Source organism: Crocodylus siamensis, chromosome 9 (genome assembly GCF_052110815.1).
Source record: "Crocodylus siamensis isolate JL-2025a chromosome 9, ASM5211081v1, whole genome shotgun sequence".
NCBI classification, from domain to species: Eukaryota; Metazoa; Chordata; order Crocodylia; family Crocodylidae; genus Crocodylus; species Crocodylus siamensis.
The window spans coordinates 16290939-16313602 of NC_143403.1; the positions used below are offsets into that span (position 1 = coordinate 16290939).

The 22664-nt window shown below is 42.7% G+C and overlaps 1 protein-coding gene across 1 annotated transcript in view; it reads right to left on the reverse strand.

Moving 5' to 3' along the window:
* Positions 1 to 22664, reverse strand: part of CHST8 (carbohydrate sulfotransferase 8) — a 289240-nt gene that overhangs the window by 42117 nt on the left and 224459 nt on the right. The window lies entirely within an intron of this gene.

The following is a 22664-nucleotide window of genomic DNA, read 5'->3' on the forward strand; positions in this document are numbered from 1 at the left end:
TAATAATAATGATTTAATAGTGTAGTTTTGTTTCTCACAAAAATCATTAATTCTCTTAAATCATTTTGAATGACTGCAAAGGATTTTGTTCTATTTGTTAATTTATTTAGATTAGATGCTAAAGTGAAAGCTTAAACATAGTGTCATCTTCAGACACACTCAGGCAATTAGAGTGCAACTTGTATTATAGTTTTATAATTCAAATGGAAGAATCCTACTGAAGTCATAAATTAAGAAGCTCATTAAATTCTCAATTGCGTTACTAGGAAAATTCAGCTTATTAAATTCTTTGGTAAAGCCTAATAAAAAAGCATTGAAAATGTTTCTTTATTTTTTTCTCTATCTTCATTAATTCCTGCAGCCCAGATAGTTCTGAAAGTTCCCCCATTTTCATAATTCACCAAAAATAAATAAAGTAAATAGGACTACATGAACTAGAATCGTTACATGGAGACTGACATTAAACCTGCCTGTCGTGTTAAAGATTTCCGAAAACTTCCTGTTGATTGGCAGCCAGCTCTATAAGTGGTTATAGGCATTTAGGTGGTAAGGTGCTGTCATCTGTACACTGTGGGCATTGCACTCTCATGTTTAACACTGACATCAAGTTAATTACTAATCAAACTACTTTTGAGTAGCAATATAGACCTAGAATTTAATGTTATAGATTATGCTGTTTAGAAGAAAAAAAAAATATGTTCCTAAGTGTTCCTAAGACCTGGAATATACAAGTGTATTAACTCATGAAATGCATCAATGTGGGATTGACTAAAATTAGCTCTGGTGACAAAATGTGCATATCCATTCAAGTCAGGGAGCCAGATATGAAGTTCCTGTAAAGATACAGCCCATGGGCTAAATCTGGCCCCCAGTACTGCCCTAGGTCCAGAGTTGACCCCCATGCTACGCACAGTATATGCAAGACTGGTGTCCAGAACATATGGATGCCCACCTGGCCAGTCTGCAACACGTCGCATGTGGTGCGCATCTTGGACTGGCCCTGCATGGGTGTTGCATGAGACACAGTCCCAGACTGGTTGGAGCAGGTGTCCTGGACCAGCTCGGGTGGGTGATGTATGCATGGGATCTGTTATGCTGGGAAGGCAGAGGGTCCATGGGTCCAATCTGGCTCACAGGGCTGGCCCCACACTAATTATCTGGCTTGTGGACCAGTCCTGCACCACTCATGCAACCCATGGGGCCAGATGAGTTTAACACCCCTGCTACAGCTTACTGGTTTTCATGACCTATCTTTAGATATCTCGGGTGGACACAGTTACTACCAAATTCTATTATGAGAGAGGAAAAAACCTACGGATCATGAAACGGTTGTGTCTGTAATGTAGTAATGCTCAGGTGCTAGCTCATCTAGGCAAGAATACACAAAGGAAAGGTCCATTTGGCTAGACAATTTATGAAATTCACTGTATGACCATCCACTGTTCCTACTAGTGGTATAATACCAATTGAGACACAAGCAGTAAGTCAAAAGCTTGATTATAAACTGAAAGTCTGTTTTCCCCATATATACATACATTGCAAACTGCAACTACTAGCAATTTGCACATGTAACTGCCCAACTTGGGTGCACTCTTCTCAGGTGTAGTGGGGATATAAACATTAGGGCTGTGCAAAGTTTCGTTTCCTGATTTGATTCGGCTGAATCTCCAAATCCGAATGGAATCACAGGACTTTTAATCTTTCCAAATCAAATTGGAACCCTCCAAACTGATTCAGAGAGATTCAGAAAGATTCAGACTTAGATACAGCTTTAAATGTTTTTCCTACATACCTCTAGGTAGCAGGTGGCTCGTGAATGCTGCGATGCTGGGGCGCATGGAGCGTCCCACAGAAGTGTAGGGAGGCTCCCCAGCGTGCTCGGCAGCAGACTTGTAAGTGGACCAGAAGCACTTCTGGTCCACTTCCAGGTCTGCCAGGGAGTGTGCTGGGGGGGCCCCCCATGCCCTCCTGGCTTGGTGACTGGTGCCTCCTGGGTCTGGTTGGTGGGCACCTGGGGTCCCCCTGTGGCCAACTGCCGAGCTGGGATGGCACAGAGGGCCCCCCCGTGTGCTCCCCAGCAGATCTGGAAATGGACTGGAAGGACTTCCGGTCCACTTCTGGGTTTGCCGCCAAGCACGTGGAGGGCCCCACCCTCACACCCCTGTGGGATGCTCCATCTGCCCCAGCATTGAAGCAATCACAAACCATGCCTGCTACCTCAAGGTATGTAGAAAACGCTTTTAAAGCTGTGTCTGTGTCTGAATCGCTGATTCTCTGAATCAACATTGAATCTTCAGATTTGGATTCAACTGAATCGAATCAGGGACAGCGATCTGAATCAACTAATTGAATTGCTGTCCTTTGTTCGGGCTGAATCTGAATTAATAGGGCCTGCTTCGCACACCCCTAATAAACATTCTCCTGGAGAAGCCCATGGCTTCAATCTATAAAATATGTCCCTAGAGAGATTAGCGCCTGAACCAATATCCAGTGAAGTCAGTGGCCTCAAGGAGCAATAAGCAGGTCCCTTAGCCAGGAACTGTTGAGAGTTCCAACAGTTGGGGTTTGTTCCTGCAGGACACCAAGTATGTGCTATCCATCCATACAAGGATACTTTATTAAATTCAGAGCATTATCCTCTAAACTCTCCCTGCTCCATTAGTGACGCCGACATGCCTGACCTCCACTCTTCCTTCTTACAGATCAGCTAGTCATTGCCTATTTTTTCTCCTGTTAGTAATAATGCTCTTGTTGGATGTAGTATGTGCAATTGCTACTAAAATTAAATGTACTATTGTCAAAGCACTGTGACAGTGCAGGCTTTTAGAATTTGAGCCCCTTGCACAGTTTGCATTTGTAACTTGTGCACAGTACATTCCAGAGAAATCAAGCCTTTACTAAAACAATCATGGGGGCAAGCTGTGATCCCTGGTGCACAATGGAGCAGAGGGAAGAAATTGTATAAAGCATGAGCTATTGATAGTGCATATTACTGAGTGGGAGTAGAGCAGCCTCTAAATGTACTTGGGGAGCAAGTGAGCAGTGACATGGCTGTCCTTTTTTATGTCCCAGCCAGTGAAGCTGCACTGGTGCTGAGGGGGAACTTGAGTTAAAGGGCTGCTGTACAATAGCTATAAACAGATGTCACCCAATGAAGCAAATCAGTGGTGCCTGGATACATCCTGGCACCAAGGATCTGCTTCATTTCACAAAACAGATGTTGCCCATTATCCAGCAGGATATGACTCCTGCCACTCCTGGGAGCTGTAGGGGCCTGATCCTGCAGGACAGCACTCAGGGCATAGAAATCATAGAAAATCAGAGTTGGATGGGACCTCAGTAGATCATCTAGTCTAATCTCCTGTTCAAAGCAGGACCATCCCCTACTAGATCATTCCAGCCAAGGCTTTGTCAAGCCAGGCTTTAAAAACCTCCAAGGATGGGGAGTCCACCACTTCTCTAGGTAACCTGTTCCAGTGCTTCACCACCCTCCCAGTGAGAACGTTTTTCAACTTAAACTTTCCTTGCTGCAACTTGGCATAGCTTTACAAATAGGGGCACCCTGGGCTTCCACCATGTGCAGAGGCACACCCCGCGCTGCCGTACAGCAGCGTGATACATGCACCAGGGAAATCCCCTGCTGGGAGATTCTCAGGGAGTGCATCTGCAAATAGGGTAACCAGGGCAAGTGCTCCAAGGGCTTCAGTGGCTCAATTCTGGATGCCACAGGAATTCTCATTCCCGGGGTGCAGAGGATTGGACCCCTGAAGGCCTGGGAGCACTTGCCAATGGCAAGTGGAGAGTATGAGTGATTCCAGGGCTCCAAGGCTCTCCTGCAACAAAGCAGACATCTGCTTTATAGAAGGGGAACTAATTTATATGAAATGTTGCTGCTGCCCCAATTATTGACATTTGTGGATGTCTGTTTGTTTGGCCTGTGTGCTGCCATAAAAATTATTATGATGTCAGGGTTGCCAGCAGAGGCAGACCTGGCGGTATTTGCAATAGCCCCAGTCACACCCTTCTTTGACTGCATTGTGCGTGTGCACTGAGTTCTCCACTGCCAAGAGCTCTTATCGTGGCTGCCAGTCTCCACCACCACTTGCCACACTGCACTTGCAGTGAGTGCTCTGCCGTACCCCTTTTCACATCCTAGCTCTGCTCCTGATTGGAAGTACCGGAGAAGAAGGCCTAATTGTGATTCAAAAGTCAGTTTCCCTTGGGGCAGCACAGCTCTATACTGCCCTTATTCAGGCTCATGATAAATCCCCAGTGAGATCTTACAGTAAATATTCTGTCATCTTTTACTCATCTGGCAGAGACAAATTGTTGATACATTCAAAACAGCTGTTAGCTTTGCAGCCGTCTGCAGGGTGCAGCCTCCAGTCCGCATCCTCGCTTTTTCTCTTTAGTTCTTCCATACCTTTCAAGTTCTCATTCAAGTCACAAAATGATTCTGAATCCAGAATAACTTGTGTCTGTCCCCGCTGACTAGTGAAACTCGCCACTATAATCTTTATTGACTCTAGTTATCCTTACTGCTGAGCTGACCACTTGTGTCCTCCCCTCCTGCTGAACTTAGTCTGAAAACTGTGATGGAAGCTGTTCCCTTTCTGTTTTAAGCTCAATGCTTAATTTATTGAGTCAACTTTTAAAATTTTCTTTGTGAACAAAAAAGTAGAATGGTTGGCTAGTGACATTCTGCAGTTTAAAAAAAATTGAAGATCCAATAACTAATAATTTGAATTCTGATCTATTTTGGGATTTTCTATTTGAGCACTTATAGGAAAAATGAGATCTGTATAGTGTGGTCCCTCCTGGAGTTCATAGAATCTTCCTAGACATAGAAAATGGATTTTCAAGCATTATACAATTTGTTTGGTTCCAATGAGGCCGTAAAAATAAGTTGCCTTTCTGTATAAAAGTGCGAATTGCCTGAGTTTTCAGGCTCAAAGATGCTTGCAAATTGAACTCCCCCCCGTATATACTTAAATTCAGTTTTCAGACTCAAAGATGCTTGGAAATTGAAAGACCTCCCCCCCTCCCATATACTTATATTCAGCTTTGTTCTGACAGCACTGATTTTCAGCCTCTGGTCCATGGACCCCTCAGGGTCCATAGACTGTCTAAGGGGTCCAAAAAAGATGATTATGATTAATCAAAAGTATGTGAATATCCACACTTACAGTTTAAAGGGGTCTGCATTTCTATTTGAATATGTTTAGGGGTCTGCAATTGAAAAAAGGTTGAAAACCAGTGTGATAGAAGATATATTTGGCATTATGTAATATTAGGTATATAAACCACAGTGGGGATATGAAAGATCCTGGGAAACTGGAGGACTTCAACTGGGCAGCACATCTGTGGGGAGTGGCCATGCCTTAATGCAGGGGTGGGCAATTATTTTGGGCGGAGGACCGCTTACTGTGTTTTGGCAAGCTGTCAAGGGCCACATGACAGGCAGACCAGGGCAGATGAATATTAATCTTCTAAATTTTTTAGGGGCCCCATGGGCCTGATAGAATGGTCTGGTGGGCTGCATCTGGCCACATTTTGCCCACCGTGCCTTCATGGAACAGGAGCTGGGTAGCGTGGATCAGAGAGAACCCTGCCCTGGAGTGATGTAACTTTGAGACCCATAATGAGAGTTTAAAACCAGTTTAAGGTGTTAATGTGCAGAGAATCCAGGGGTTAAGAGCTCCAGAAGCTGCCCAAAATTACCATGCAACAAGGTTCCCGCAGATTTAGAATGAAGGGGGCACCGCCATCACATCCTTTCAAATTGCCCCTACCCTTTTCCACAATATATTGCCTGGTGTATGGGCTTTACATGTCAATTTTCTTATTCAGCTTCTGTGAGTTATAGCTGACTAATATTATACGATCTGGGGGGAGCCCCAGGGAGCAGGGGGGCAAGGGGAGCCTGGGAATGGGAGCAGGGGAGGCAGGTACTATTCTTACCTTTCAGTCCTTCAGGACTCTGCTGGCCTGAAGTGTGACGACGGCTAGTGCTCCAAACTCAAGCTAGCACTAACACTGATCAACATTTGTGCTGCTCACTGTGTAAGGTATAACAAGGCCCTATGTCTGTCTTGCAGTTACAGTTGATCATGCAGATATTTAAGTATATGGTAAAACTTAGAGGCCACTTGTCCCACACACGCAGACAGAGGCCTCAATACAAGAAATCATATAAACAAGTGCTGCACTTGAAACTTCAGTCCTAAAGTTGATTATGAAATCAAAGAATTACAGGCCTCGAAGGATCTCAAGAGGTCAGCTAGTCCAGTCCTTTAATTCAGACTGTCTTTAGCAGCCCCAGCCAAATGCTTATCTGCACTTAAACTGCGGATGATGGAGTTTCCACAACCTCTCAATTCAACCCAAATAGGCTGTAGAGCTACATGAGGGCTTCAGTGAAGACAGGCCTCATCTGTTTCCCTTTGATGGTAGGCTTATCTATTTCTAGGACATGTTGAACTGTTCAATTAAAGTAAGCATGGTTCTAGGCAGGCATTATAAGATGCAATATTTTTTTTTAAGGCAGAGCAATGTTCTTCACTTTTGCATTTTCTTCTGCTGTTGTGACAGAGTTTAATGTACTTTGGGGAGTAGTTCTTTGAACAATGCTGCTACAATAAAATATATTCAATAATTTCATTAACCTTGGTCCAGACTTGCAGTAAGAATCTTTATAATTGGATAAGTGTAGCACAGATGTGAGATCTCTGATTACTGCAGCTATGCCAATCTACGGGTAATGTGTCATTTTTAATGTGACAGCTGTATTCCAACAATCAAGGGTTACAGCTCCTGGCAGCATGAAATTCTCATTATGCCATTTCTGCTCTGCAGTAAAATAATTATTTCAAAGCAAGCTGCTTCCTTCTTATCCCCAACCTGAGATCAGAAGACTTCCTGTTTATTTTTTTGTGACTTTTCATCTAATCATCCTCTCCTGCAAGCGTGTTCAGGATTAAAAAGTTACAGTATTCTCTGAAGCTGGTCTAAAGTATATAACATAGTGGCCTTTCCAAACATAATAATATCATTCCTAAAGTCCAGGACTTCCCAAAGAAAATGAACTGGCAGTACCTAAAATAGTTGGAGATAACATGTGCCTGTCAAATTATGTCTTGTACCACATCTGCTAACAAAGAGCGTGTATTCTAAAATGTTCTTTTCTAGGGAATCCTAAAATGCCATAAATGCCATGCATATATCCATCTTCAGCAATGGCAACAGTAGAAACTCAAGTATTTTTGTTCTTTTTCATCTGAGGGGGTATTTTTTAATAGAGGCAGGGAGCTGCTCTTGATTTTTTTTTTTTTTAAAGGATACAGTTTATTGTCTTTAAAATCCAAAGGGCAAATGGATGCACAAAGTGAGCTGTTGGAAAATGCTGTATTAGACCAGAATGAAATACACTCCCAACTGCAAAAGTCAAAATCTTTGGTCAATCTGCTGATGGTTTTTTCCCCCACATAGATTCTGAAATTGTTGTGGGCAATTCAATTGTTGTGGGTTTTTTTTTTTTCTTCCTTGGTAAAACTCATAGGTTTTAGAGACAAAAGAGAGAAGTTGCACTTTCTCCAAGTTTTTTCTTTTCTTTTTTTTTTTTTTAAAGAAAATGGAAAATAGCCTCAAAAAATTCTTGAGTTACAAGATTGTGATCAAAACCTGAGAGGGAACCAACTTCTCTGTTATCTAATGACTAGTCATCGGCAGCTGCAATGGAAATTTAGAGCAGCATCTTTCAGAGAGCCATTTTTTCATTAGTATATGATTTTTAATAAAACAGCACTGAGTGTTAATGTTCAAATCTATTTCTTAATGTATTCATCTCCTATGTAACTGAGAAATCAATGCTGCATACTTTCCATTGAAATAAGGTATTTCTTTTGCCTCTCTATTTTGAGGCTACATTTTGATTCAAATAACTGCAAAAAATTAACATTTTTCAATAATTTATGAGGGGATGAACATTAACTGGTTTAGAGAACAGTGTGCTAACAGTGCCTTTTGACAACAAAATGTTTTGATTCATTGCCGCCATAAAGCAGTGCCCACCTTATTAACAGTCTTTTTATTGTTTCATTTATTTGGAAGAAAACTGCAAATAAACTCTAACTTTAGGCCACTGCCAGGCATGCTTCTGATTACTGTTTTTCTGTCTATCTTCTGGCAATATGTCATTTTTTAAAATGTGACAGAAATGTTCCAACAATCAAGGGTTAGGATCCTAACAGCATGGAGTCCTCATTACATGATTTCTGCACTACAGCAAAATAATGATTGTGAAGCAAGCTGTTCTCCATGTAACACTTACAGCATAACTCATAAGACTACCCATTTACCAGCTTCTGGTTATGGATTCAATTACTTCATGCCTCAGGTTTGTGGATGTTGGAATCATGTCATGCATCTGTCTTGAGCTGCACCATAAAAAGCATTCAAAGTGAATAAATTACAGGTGATGTTCCCCAGAAGCACTGTGAAGATTTTTCTTTTTCCCAACCCACTCAAGGCCCTGTCTTCTGAAAGTTTAATGAAGGCTTCATAAACCATAACCACCCCCCCCAGAATGTCATGACCTTCTTTCATTTTCTGATGTTGCGCGAATCTAAGTAGTCTCCAATTAACAGGGAGATGAGTATTATACCTAAGAGACAACGTTTAAATGCTACTTTTATTCTCCCGAATACATATTAAACAGAATGGAAGAGGTAAATAAATACAATTTCATATGCCTGAAAAGAACTCATAAACGTGTACTTTATTTCTTACCAATAATAGGAATTTACATCAGCATGCCTATTTTTACACAGCATTTTTAAAGAGAGAGACTGTGATCAAAGACATGAATTGATAAATATTTCAAAATTAGACATGGAAGGTGATTTATGTATGAGTAGAATTGCTTTGCTTAAAATCTTCACTTATACTGTAGATAGCACTATCTCAGCATTTATGGTCTTTCTTCTGTCTATATATAGGAAATACTACAAATAACCAAATAACAATAGCTCATTATCTTAAAGCAATTAATAAATTTTAAGCTTGAGCACTGTATAGACTTTATCACAGTTACAGATCAATTATTGATGGGAAATTTAGTAATAGTTGTTGTTTGTTGCTGACTGCTGCCCTAGAGAATGCAACAAGATGTTTCCATGAAAATGGAAATAATGAATCCACATTAGTCTGATCTTGCTTTGTTCTTTTTTAGCACTTCCCTGTGGAATTGCACTGAGTGAGGTATTAAGGCTACTAAAAATAACCCTAACTCTGGTTTCCTTACCATCCAGACAGACTGCTATGTGCTATAGCCACATGTGTGCTCTCGGCTCAGATTCTGCTCTGCAATTCCATGGAGCTGATCAAAAATGCTAGGAGGCAACTGTAGTGTCAGATATTTCCGTGACATCTCTCAAGCACTGTGAAGCAATATGAGTGAAAATTGAGGCTTTTCTAATGTGACAGACTTGCAATTTGTTAACCATTTCAGGAAATTAGCCTGTTGCAGTAGGGGGCCAAATATGACTTAACAAACTTAACAGTGGGGACTGGTATCAAATGCCAGTCAAACGTATCCACCACACTTGATCAGTGAAGTGTAATGCTGCAGCTGTAGGGAAGGCCAAATGGGGGTGTTATGATTCTTGTTTGGAAGTAGCTCTTCCCTATAAAAGAAGCTTTGCCTTTATAGGAAACTATTTTTTTCAAACTTTTGTTGAATATAAAATTTAATTTGTCGCCAGTGAGCATGATGAAAGGATGCTAACAAGCCTGAGGAATTCCCTTCCTATGTATTCTCAACTGATAAGCAACTTGAAATTGAAAAGTGTTACTTTGTGAAACAACCATCCTGAAAGGGGCTATTATCTCCTTTGCAAAGAGGGAAAGTTCAGCTGAAGAAGTGACTTGCCTGGGTCCAGGGGAAAATCGCTGGTAAAAGAACAGAATCTAGGATTTCTGGGTTCTGCTGAGAGCCCTGTGTGTTAACCTGACATCACTTTCCTGCCCAAATATTTTCCAGCTTTCCCCACGCTTTTCAGACTTCAGTTTATATCAGGGCAGTTCAACTTGTGGCCTGCAGGTTGCATCTGGCTTGCAAGGGATAAAAGTGCAGGCTGGGGGCTACTGTGTGACCACCATTTCCCCCCTCCAGCCCCAAACCTCCCGTTGCTCCTGCTTCTGTGGTGGTGGCCAGAGTCTCTGGGACTAGAAGCAGCCCAGCAAGCTCCCTGCCTGGGGGTTGAGGGGGAGGCTTGGACTGCCTGTGCAGTAGGGCTGTGCAAAGCTTCAGTCTCTGATTCAGTTTGGTGGAGATCTGGCTTGATTCAGTGTCTCAATCTCTGGATCCGAATTGAATCAGAGGACCCTTTAATCTCTTTGAATTGAATCTGAACCCTCCTAATCGATTTGGAGATTTGGACATAGACATTGGTTCAAATGTTTTTCTACATACCTCTAGGTAGCAGGGGCTCTGAACACTGCGATGCTGGGGCGCATGGAGTGTCCCACAGGAGTGCGGGGGTCTCCCCACCACGCTCAGCAGCAGACCTGGAAGTGGACCAAAAGCACTTCCAGTCCCCTTCCAGGTGTGCCGGGGAGCGTGCTGGGGGGGCCCAGAGCTCAGTGACTGGTACCTCCTAGGTCTGGGGGGGCACCTGTGGTTCCCTCCACGGCTGATCGCCAAGCCAAGGGGTGCGGGGGAACATCCTGCACGCTCCCCGGTGGGCCCAGAAGTGGACCAGAAGTACTTTTGGTGCACTTCCAGGTTCAAAGCCTAACACGTGGGAGGGCCCCTCCATACTCTGTGGGACACTCCATCCACCTCAGCATTGCAGCGATCACAAGCTGTGCTGGTATCTCGAGGTATGTAGAGAAAACATTTAAAGCTGTGTCTGTGTCTGAATTGCTGATTCTCTGAATCATCATCGAATATTCAGATTCCGATTCAGCCAAATTGAATCCGGGACAGTGATCCAGATCAACAAATTGAATCACTGTCCTTGCTTCGGGCTGAATCCGAATCAAATAGGGCCTGCTTTGCACACCCCTACTATGCCGTAGTGCCGGTGGGGCTACGCACATGGCAGTGGTCGGGCTGCCCAGCCTTGTGGCAGCAGCAAAACAGAGATCACATTGCTTTGTGGGTAGTCGGGGGTGTGTGTGTGTGTGTGTGTGTGTGTGTGTGTGTGTGTGTGTGTAGTCCTGTCCCTATCAAAGTCTTGACATTAACTTAAGTAAAGTGAAGATTTCGTCCTATATGTTTCAGATCAGTTCCTTAATTGTAAAGCCACAGTGACATTGTGATACCCCTGCCACTGAGCCAAGTACAGTAAGTCAAGCTACTTTCTGCACCTGGCTAATATGTAAAATAGATACTACACGATTGAAATAAACAGGTCATTTACTACAATGGGGCTAATAGAAGATTGACATTTTCTAACTTTAAAAAATTCCCATTCTGTTACAATTTAATATTTCTCAGAAGCCATTGAAACTTGAGTAGTTCCCATTATTCCTTTCATATGACTCCTTGCTGTCTTGCAACTCCTAGCTTTTAAATAGGATTGAGATTTTCTTGTTTGGATGTACAAGTAGATGCATCCTGGGATGCATGTGTTATGGACCCAGATATGTTATGGTAGCCCTAGGTCATGTTCTCACTATTTTATAATGCGTATATGTCTGAGGTTTGGCAGTATTCCACTTTGTTGTAATATAAAAAAACTCCAAAGTTTAAAATTAGTCTTGCATCTTTGTTGTTTACTGTTCATATTTTCCTTTTTAATTTTTAAATCAACTGCCTGCATTTTTGTAACTACCAGCAGCATTTTAATTGAATAAAATCCTTGAGTGATCATAGCATCTTTCATGAAAGGACTGAAAAGTACTTCACAAGGTGCTTTAATGAAAATATAAAAACAGCATACTTTCAAGGGTCACTCAGTCTCTCTTATTACATAAACTATACAGGTCTATAATACAAAAAAAAAGTAATAAAAGCCTTCAAGCATTGCCTCTGCTGCTTTATTGTACATGAGAACACTTTGGCCAGCTACAGACATAACACACAAACTGATATGAGTGATCGAAAACTGTTCTGTTATGGGTGTAGACCAGAAGTTCGGGGCACATAGGCTGGTTTAAAAATGGCAGATCCCACTCTAAGATAGACCTGGATTGATGAGGTATCAGACTTCATTGTTTTAGGTTAGATTGGTCTAGCAAACTTCTGTACCAGATCCCTTATCAATCTCCATGTTAGGTCACTTTCCCCCAGCATCCCAGGCACCTTTGTGGTTCTCCTTACTAGCCCCACCTTGTAGGGAGATGTGCTAGCACTTGCTGGGTGCTCAGCTGCTCTGGGCTGTCACAGATGCAGGCAGGCTGGGGAGGCAGGGCAGAAGAGGGAGGCTTATACCAGGCAGCAGGGGCAAGGGCGCTCCATAGAAGGAAGGATGGGGCCCCTTGGAGCTCAGCTCTAATGGCAACCAAGGGGTGCAATCTTTCCTTCTGTGGAGTGCCCCTGTCCCTGCTACCCAGTGCAAAGCTTCCAGGCTGCGCCGGCATGTCTTACTGGCTGCCACTGGTGCCGAAATCTGGCAGGATGCGACTGGTGCAGCCTGGGAGGCTTGCATTGGGCAGCAGGGACAGGGGCACTTTGTAGAAAGAAGGATCGGGCCCTTTGGCTGCCGCTGGTGCCGAACTCCGAGAGGCCCGATCCTTCCTTCGACAGAGCACCTAGGCCCCGTCTCTCTGGCTGCTGCGCACGCACTCCCAGCGCTCTGCCGTCACTCCATGCCCAGCTCTAGGCTTCCAGGAAAGCCCCAGAGTGTGTGTGTGTGGGTGTGTGCATGCCTGGCACCAAAGCTGGCGGCAGTGGGGTGGGGTGTGCCATGGTGACTTGTTCTGAGACTCTCTTGGATGCCTGCGGCTGGGCATGGGGGAGAGTTCATGGTGATACCAGGGGCCTGGGGGCATGTTCCTGGCAGCCAAGCAGGGGTGGCCCCCACTCGGTTGCCCTCAGCAGTCTCTGGCACACTGGGCGGCATGCAGGAGGGGCCCCCACCTTCTGGCCTCGACCAGTGCAGGCATCTGCATGCCCCTTTCCCCTCGCCCTTTTCCAGGGGGGTAAATGTGTGTTCTGCTCACTCCCAATCCAATCTATGTAGCTTAGAGAAACCCACATAGGTTGGACTGATTCTGCCACGGGCTTTTTGAATGTCTGTACGTAGCCTCTGTTAAACCACTCCAAACATGGACAGAAATCAGATGTGCTGAGAACTACTGAACATATTTTTCACAATGGTTCTGCACAACTTTATTTAGCACAGGTGTCTCTGTAACTGTTAAATTGGAAATTGTTCCATGGCCCTTACTGTGACACTTCCACCTACACAGCATGATTGTTAAAAGCAGAAACACTAAATTGGAACATAACATGTGACAATTTTTTCCCCACCTGAACCTGCTCATGGCTTTTGCTTTTTCTTTCCAAGATGCTTTGATTATCAAAATGTGGTTGGTGCTTCTCTGTTAAGAAAAGAATGAGGTTTTTTGAATACCTCAAAGTTTTTATAGAGCTATTTTTACATAGGAAACCTCAAGCACTGTCACCAGCTTTCTGAGATGAAGTTGCTGTGCGATACATAAATCACTATGGAAATAAATACATTAGTCACTTAGGTTTAGCCCTGAAAAGTAGGAAACTTCAAATAGAAATATTAGTTTAAATTTTTGTAAATTAGGTGCACAGAGTGCTTGTGGCTGTGTAAACCAGTAAAATGATTATAGTGCAATTACAGAGATAAATCATTGCTTTCATGTTCTCATGGCAGTTAAACATCCTGAACCCCTGTGTTTGATATACACATTTTCTGAGTGGAGGCAGAAGGGGTTAGTCAATGCTGTGTCTGGTAGCACTGCCTGCTCACCATTTCCACTGGTACCTCAGCAACAGAGATCCTGGTTTTCTTTGATTTAAAAAAAAATCCCCAATTTTCAGATTAAAAAAAAGTAACCCCAAATTCACTTTTTTCTGTGATTAAAATGAAACACCACTAATATATATATAAGTCTGATACCTCATATGGAGAACCAGATAGTGAGGTTTTTCAATCCCAACTTCTCAGAAAACTACTACAGGATATCCATGGGGGTGGATCTGCAGAGGTCCTGAGCAAAGTCCAACCCCAGCTAATTAGTGCTAGCTGATGCTGATCAGTAGAATGGGCCAGAAAAAGGATTTCTTTTCTTTGGGAAATTTAATCTTTTAACAGAACAAAACCAAACCCATCCCTTGTAGGTTTGAAAGTTGAAAGTTTCATTCAGAAATGTTGCCGTATTGTTGTCTATAGTTTAGTTGTCTTATCTCCCCATTTTTCACTGTGTGTTGGACTCCCCATAACTGGACCTGGTAGAACAGTATGCATGCCCCCTCTTGGAGCGGCTGTAGAGGATCATGTGATCCTTGGACACAGTGCATGCTGGGAGATGAAGTTCCACATATGCTAGGAGCCCTTATTCTCGTCTAAGGAGCTGAACTGCAGCTCCAATGAGGCACTGGAGTACCATTTCAAGTCAAAACTTTGGGGACTTTTTTTTTTTTTTTAAAGAAAAATCAAAATTCTCCACATAGCTCAGAATGTTTGTTTTCACACGCAATAAAATCTTTCTTGAAAACTTCATTTCCCGTCAGAATACCATTTTGAGAGAAATTTTTCAACAAAGCCCTACTTAGCCCTCTGCAACTTTAAAAGTCAGATCTGTGATAACTGCAAGTGCTCAGTTTCTGGTTTTCTCTGAAATCTATGTGGAGAATTCAGCCAGAGCCTGCCTGTGTAAATGTGCCTGCCTTGGATAGCAATAACAGGGAGTTGTAACCATCTCACGGATCTTCCTTGATGCATAAAATATCAATACAGGTGATTTAGACTGTACATTTTGCAAGCCTTGGAGTGAGTTTGGTTTTTATTAAAGATAAACCCTGGTTTTTGCTGATTAAAAAATCCCCAATTCTCAGATTTAAAAAAAGTAACCCAAAATCCACATTTTTCCATGATTTAAAATGAAACGCCATTAATCTATATGAGTGATGTTTCATTTTAATCCTGGAAAAATGTGGATTTTGAGTTGCTTGGCTTGGGCCACCCCACCCTGCTACCCTTGCCCTGGGGGCTTCTGCAGCCCAGTGGACAGGACTCAGCGATGGAGGGCAGAGCGGGGCAGGGAGGCTCAGTGCTGCTAGTACCACCACTGGGAGCCCCACACCAGCCACACTGCCATGGCAAGGCACCCACTGCCTGCCTGGCAGCACTGGGGCAGTGGTGGCAGTAGCACAGAGTTGTGCCCCCTGCTGCTGCTGGGTGGGCAGGGGTGCCTCGCCTTGGCAGTGCGGCTGCTGTGGGGCTCCCAGTGGTGGTGGTGGAAGCACTGAGCCTCCCTGCCTTGCTCTGCCCTCCTGCACCAGGTCCCACTCAATGGGCCACAGAGAGCCCTGCCTGCAGCAGGCAGTCCACATCTTCCCCCGCCCTACACACAAATCTGAGGGGCCACATGCCCCCCTCCCTGGGAGTGCATGCAGTGGTGGGGAGCCAGTCTTCCTATGGCCCAAAAGATAAGCCACCCGTGGCTCCACCAGCCAGGTCCTGCAGCTGTGCATTTCCATCCCAGCTGGGCAGTGCTCCCAGCCCCAGCCACCGACCCTGCCCCATTACCTTCTCCACTGTGGCTGCCTCCCTCTGCCTCTCTCACATCGCCTATGCTCCCCTCATGCGTCACCTATGTCCCCACCCCCATAGACTTATCTGCAGGCAGCTGGGGGAGCTGCGCTCCACTGCTGCCTGGCTGTACTGTTGGCCTCATGCATCCCGCTTCCCCCAGCCCCAAGCAGCTCACTGCAGGCTGGAACTCTGCCAGCCTGTAAGGGGAAACTGCTGTTTCTCCTTTAAAGGAGAAAATCTGTGTTTTTCCGCAGTAACTGAAGAACCTGGATCACCGATGGTAAGACATGAAAAATAAAGTCTTGAGAATTCTGGCAGAGATCCTCGGTCAGACAAAGGTTACTTAGCACCATGCGTTTTTAGTGTCATCAATTCTCTTCCTGTGCATGCGTAGAAATAGAAAGGGAATCTTGTCACTTTGTGACTTCTGAATTTGTACTAATTGCAGTGGTGACTTTTATGTTTCAATCCAGTCCTAATACTGGTGTTTGCAACCATTTGAATTATTTCACGTAGGTCACTGAGCCTCTCCATCTGATGGTAATAACTTTTGGTTACTATAGACCTGTGCTAGATTCAAACCAATGACCTATAGATGAAAGGCTCCATCCCATTACGAGTCCCAAGTTAGCCAGTCTTGACCTATTCTCCTCCACAAGCAAAGAAATCGCTTATTGCCTTTGGAATTACTGACTGAAACAGGCACAGAAGAAATGATTCTGTTGCTCATATTTCCACTTGGGTTCAGTGATCAGGTTCACAACAGAAATAAATGCGCTGAGCTGAAAGGGTCTTTCTGCTTTTCTTAAATGTTCTCCATGATATAAATGTTACAAAAGTGCTGTGTATTCCAATTATACTTAAACAGTCATTCTAGCAAAGAGAGACTGCTGTGTGCACACAGGATAGATCAGATTCCCTACTGGGCTCCGCTGTGTATTTAAAAAAGAAAATCTATTTTGGCAACTGCCATAACAAAACAGGATATTTTTCTCCTCCTTTGTCTATATAGTGTTCTTCTCCTCCTCATGCAACTGTAATTGTTGAGCTCCAGACACTGAATTTATGTCCTGCATAGATGTAATCAGTGGGCACGTACTCCTTTTTTATTTCACAGGGAGGATGTTTTGTTGTTTGTTAGACTTCTAATTGTTTTATGAGTCCATAGCTAAAGATATCCATTGTGTGGATGAACCAGGTCCTGGTAGGACACCCACTTCTGATGATCACACAAACAAGTGGTTACACAGCTCTATCCCTGGGTGACAAAGCAAAACCAGACTTGTGGTTAAGGCGCTGGACTGAAGCTCATAAAATCTGGATTAAATTTCCAGTTTTGCCTCAGATTTCCTGTGCAAACTATTCCTGTTCAGCAAGCGGGGAAAGTGATCCCTCCTATCTGTAAAAAGGGATCAACAATATTTCTGTTTTCTTACCCTTTCTCCACCTATCAGTTTGGACTGGACTCTTTTTGGTACAGAGGTCTTTTTTTGTTTCGTGTTTTTCTATGATCTAGAACAGAGGTGTCAAACTCATTTTGTGCTGTGGGCTGGATCAGGGTCGCAGAGCTCCGACTCCAACTCATGGCACGTGATGGCTCCAGCATCTGCTGTCCCATGTGGGTACCAGAGCTGCTTCTGCCATGGGCCCTGTGCTGTGGTGGCAGCTCCAGCTCCAGCCTGGGGGATGCTGCAGGGGCTGGTGGCCGGGAAGGGAGGGCTGTGGCAGTTGTGATAGGCAAAGTGGGTAGGGAGCAACCAGGGCTGTGTCAGTCCTTGCTTGACCTCCTGCCACTGATCTCCATGTCCACTGGGGTCCAAGGACTGCAGATCCTGTGGCAGGGCACAACCCCAACTTCTGGTGGCTAATCGGTAGTCCAATGCAGGGCATGAGCAAACCGGGCGGCCGCCTAGGGCCAGGACAGAAAAGGGGCCCCAAAATGGTATTTTTTTCCCCATAGTCTGATTATTATGATCATTCTTTCTGGTGAAGGGTGGCCCAATACTAACAGTTCTGCCAGGGCTGCCAGCAGTCTAGGTACGGTGGTCCCGTGAGCCAGATAAAGTAGCTCTCCGGGCTGTTTGATGCACCTGATCTAGAACAATAAGTCCTGAGCTCGGCTGAGGCTTGTAGATGTTACTATTATGTAACTAAATAACGTAAACACATGCAGGATTTGGCTCACTTGTAAAGGGGTATACGTTTTGGGAGGCTGAGTGTATATACACATCTACATGGATAAGCCTGCAGTGGAGGAATACACTGTACACAAGTCCGCAATCGCTGGTAGCTCTACTTAGCAGCAATTTAAGGCAACAGACATTTTTCACACTTAGCAAAGCCCTTCCGAAGCGACTAGTTCTCCTGTAGAAGATCGGCAAAATGTATTTTTCACCAGACTATAATTTACTTTTCTAGGGATATGAACTTTCCTCTTGGATGTGTTTTGCTTTACCACTTAATACTGTATTCTAGATAGACACAGTCTCTATCAGGGCACATTAAAATATGGAAATCCTTGTGCAGTTCCTTTGACCAGCTTCAAAGCTGACCTCCCCGGCAGGCTTACCCCATTTACAGTGGCTGCTCGTATCCACACTGACCAAAACAAACCTGGCTTCGTAAGAGCCATTATAAAAGTTAAGATTATTTACTGTGAGAAATTGTTTACTTTTTACCATGAGAATGCTACTGAGCCATTTATTAGAGATTGATACAACTTTTTATATTTGAAAAGCTATATCTCTTTATGTTAAATTTAATAACTGAAGTTTTATATTTGCAACAGGGTTGTTCCAAGGATAAAATGAAAGCCAACTTCTATATTTACTCAGACCATTTTTGTTGTCTGAGTCACTTTATGGGTACATGAAAGAAAGTCTGATGAAATGAATTATAGATATAAAAAAAACAGCAAGAGAAACATGCATTTCAGATTTTTATATTGTATAAAGGGAGTCTTGGGAGTTTAGCTTGACAAAAATTCATTTTTTGTTGCCTGCCTTTGTGTGAAATTGAGATGAGGACAAAGAATGCTATTAAAAACTAATTTCCCTGACTCAGAGTGGGAAAGATTGGGAGGGTGCAGGACACCCTCTGCACTGCAGAAATTGTGTAGCAATCAATAATAATGAAATTTTAAAGTGTAAATCATTTTACAAACTGAACATCAGCAGGATAGTAATCTAGAGAGAGCTTATGTAGCCTTCAGACAGTTGGTAATATACAGAAGTGTCCATTAACTAATGCTAATTGCTGGGTTATTCTTTTAGAAGTAGGTGAATACCACCAAAATCCATGAGGCCCCAGTAATTCAAAACTGTAGCTCATTAAGTGCTACTGACTAATACAGGGAGACAGCAAACAAATACAGAAACAGATATCATTTGGTTTATATTTATCTCATAGTCCTTATTTAATAGCTTTTCAGGTACTCATAATGCCTACACCCCTTGTAGTGACTCAGAGAAACATATGATATGCAGACATGTAACTTACAAGTGGAAATGTTCTGTAGCAGTGCCGAAAAGTAAATGGGCATAAAAGCTTTTAAAAGTCCATTTAGAGAAAGCGGGAGTCGCTATTACATGATTAAAAACATTTCCATTTGCTACAATATGTGATTAGGTAAGAAGCAGTATTATCTTTGGACTGTTGACTGAGCAGGTACTTTGTGGATTTTAATAGAGCAATTTCTGCTTAACTACTTTTTTCTCTATAAAGTTCAAATTCTATCTAAAATAAGCTGAGGAAAAAATGCATTGCAATTGTTTCAAGCAGGGGGTTGTTTGCAGGTTTTCTAGAGCTGTAATTATCCAGTTACATAAAATACAGAGTCAGTGCTTATTGATATGTAGTTATAGAAAATACAATACTCATACACAAAGTGAAAAGGAAAAAAAGGAACAAAACCAACAAGGAACAGAAAGCTGAAAGCAAACAAGCAGTGTGGTATGATTAATGTTTAAAAGACAACTGTTGGATAATGGCACTCAGCTGATTATAAGCATCTCTAAAGAAGTCATTTTTCTCTGTAAAGTATGCATCTCTTCGGATTTGCAATACAATTTGTTTTATTTATCACTGACATCTTGCTTATTATCCAGAATGCTCTTCTGAAGGAAAGAAATGTTTGGAAAAATTCTTAATGTATTGGTGTAGTGCAATGCATTAAAATATGTTTCAAAGGTTTTATTAGAGCTGCATGAATGTTTGGGGCCAAAATACCAAGCAATATTTAAATTTCAATTCACGGAATCAAATTCTTTCAGGTTTGCATGAGGGGAATGCAGTATCCAGGCCTCACTGGCTCTGTTCTTGGCTCTTTTCTTCCTATATTCTGCTTCTCACAACTGATCATACACACATTTAGCTCTTCGGGGGCCTGGTCCATTTACCACTTTGTTCTTAATAGTTTTGGGGTGTTCAGCTATTTGGCTTACTCTTAGGAGGGCTAGGGTTTATCAGTTTATAACCCGATCCCATTCAGGCTCTTTGGGTGCTTTTCTAGGGAATTTTCTGCTCCACAGTTTAGAGGCAGGGTATTCACCAGAATAGACCTCCCCCTTCCCACCATGCCATGACTTTACTGAACTGGGATAAGAGGACCCAGGAAAATCTCCTCTGGTCCTTGGCTGCTGTCAGTAGACCCCATTTTAGTTTGGAGCCTTAAAAAGTCCAGGCTGCCCAGCAGTAATAACCCTCTACTAGTTACTACACTACAAGCTGAAGTAAGGGGCAGCAATGAAATCGGATGAGAATTTCCCAGCCTTGCTACAGCTTATTCCCTGAAGATCCTTCTCTGGGATTGTGCCCTGATGTCAAATTGTGGGGGAAGTGAAGAGTCATCTATAAACCCTCTTAAGACGAGATGGGATAGAGAGCTTTTTAATGTTTCCCCACAGCCAAGAGAAGGGAGAGAGGGGGCAAAGCCTGCTAGAGTTAGGAGGGGTCCTGAGAAGCTGCCAACTTAAGCACCATTTATTGTAATGCTGCATGGTTTTGTCTGGCTTTGCTTTGGGATTTTAGGTTTGTGTGAACTCCATGCTTAGCTTGCTAGGTCTGAAGTCACGCTCTTCTTTGTTTGCACTTCAAGGTTTCAGTGGACATGCATTCAGGATGTTAGAATATGATACCTCAGATGACTCTGTAAGATTGAACTTACTCTACTAATTATCCTCTGACATTTCCTTGCTTTGAAAATCTTTTTGTGTCTTCCCCTTTTCTGCTTCTTTCTTTCTCTTTCTTTTAAAGTTCCTCTCTCATCCCAGCTAGTGGAGTAAGAAGTCACTGAGCACTGTACTCATGTTGTAGAGATGAAGTAGTCACGGCCATGATCAGCATATTCTGGCATAATCACAAGGAAAAGAAAGTACTATGACAAAACAGATTGATTGCATGTCATTGCCTGTGATGCATAAAGGAAGAAGAGAATGGGGCATGTTAGAGATGTCATAGAAGGACTGGAGATGACAGAAATTCTGCATGGTCGTAATAGGTACCGGAGTGTGGAGTAAATAAAGCTAGGGGAGATTATATAGGGGAATTTGTGAAGGAGAGAGATGGATAAGAAACGTGACAGGTGTAGACCAGGACAGAAAGTGGCATATAGCCTAAGAATAGTTGAACTTGAAATGCTAAGATTCGGGACATGATGCAGTAATGTCAAAGGTGCTATCAACCTTTAGACTGAAGGGGAAAGTGGGTAGGGTGATTAAGATGAGAGTGGGAAGCAAGAGAAAGATATCTCAAATGGGGAGAAGGTAGATAAATGTGGAAGAAAGTAGCTACAGGCCCTAAAGGATATGAACCCCTTACTATACAAATCAATTAGCAGCTCATACTGAAGCTCTAACTAGCCAGATGGACACCTCTCCCCTCCTTCCTTTCACGTCAGCTCTACACAACCACCCATCTCCCGGAATGAGGCGGTCTATGGATAAAATCCCAAAATACTGTGTGCATGGCCTCCATAGACCATTTTGTTATTTCACTGCATAACAATATGCTCATTAACAAGGGGCAAGGGAATACTCAAGGGAATTTTATACTGAGCAATACCAGTTTGTAAATTTTTCAATTGTCATGTATTTAGACTAGTTCAATGTACAGCCTGTTTACAATCTTTACTGTAAAAAATAACCAGAATGAAATAGGTTCTCTGTGCTTTTCTGGATGTTCAGTACATCTATAACACTCAATTTTACACAGAGGACTTTTGTTATACCGAGTATATAGTTAACAACACAATTTAAATATTAGTTGTTATTATTTATAGGGTACCCAAATGATCATTAGGATTTTCAGACATAAATAAAAGATGGGAATGTTCTCTAAAGACCTTACAATGAGACAACATAGAAACAATAGAGTAAGTAAAAGGATGTAATACATTTGAAATATATACTGTATCCCATGCCAACAGAAAAATGTATAATAAAAAATTCCCAGCGGTTTTTAAAGTACTTGGTATTCCTTTTATGGTCATATTTTTCATTGCCCTCTTACCATAAAATCTCCAGCAAATTCCTGAGAATTAGGAATAGTCTGCTGTGCAAATACAGTGTCATTCCAGTTTCATGGATAGCTATCTATACAGCAGAGGGTCACAATGGAGTAAAATAAAAAAACAGACATTCAACACTATTATCCTGTTTCCTTTGAAGTGTAACACATGCTGCAGCTGTCAAAATGATACAATACAATCTTAAAAACAGAGTAGATAAGACGAAGAAAGCTTTCTGGTTTTGGAAATTAAGATACCATTACTGTAGATGTCTGATTATAGCTTGTATATTCCTGGCTACCAGTATATTCATTGGGTCTGTTTAACAAGTACGAAAAAAGCAAGCTAACATATTTAGGGTCTATGTTAATAAATTGCTTTCATTGATACGTTCATTATAGCTAGTTTCAATTATGAATTAA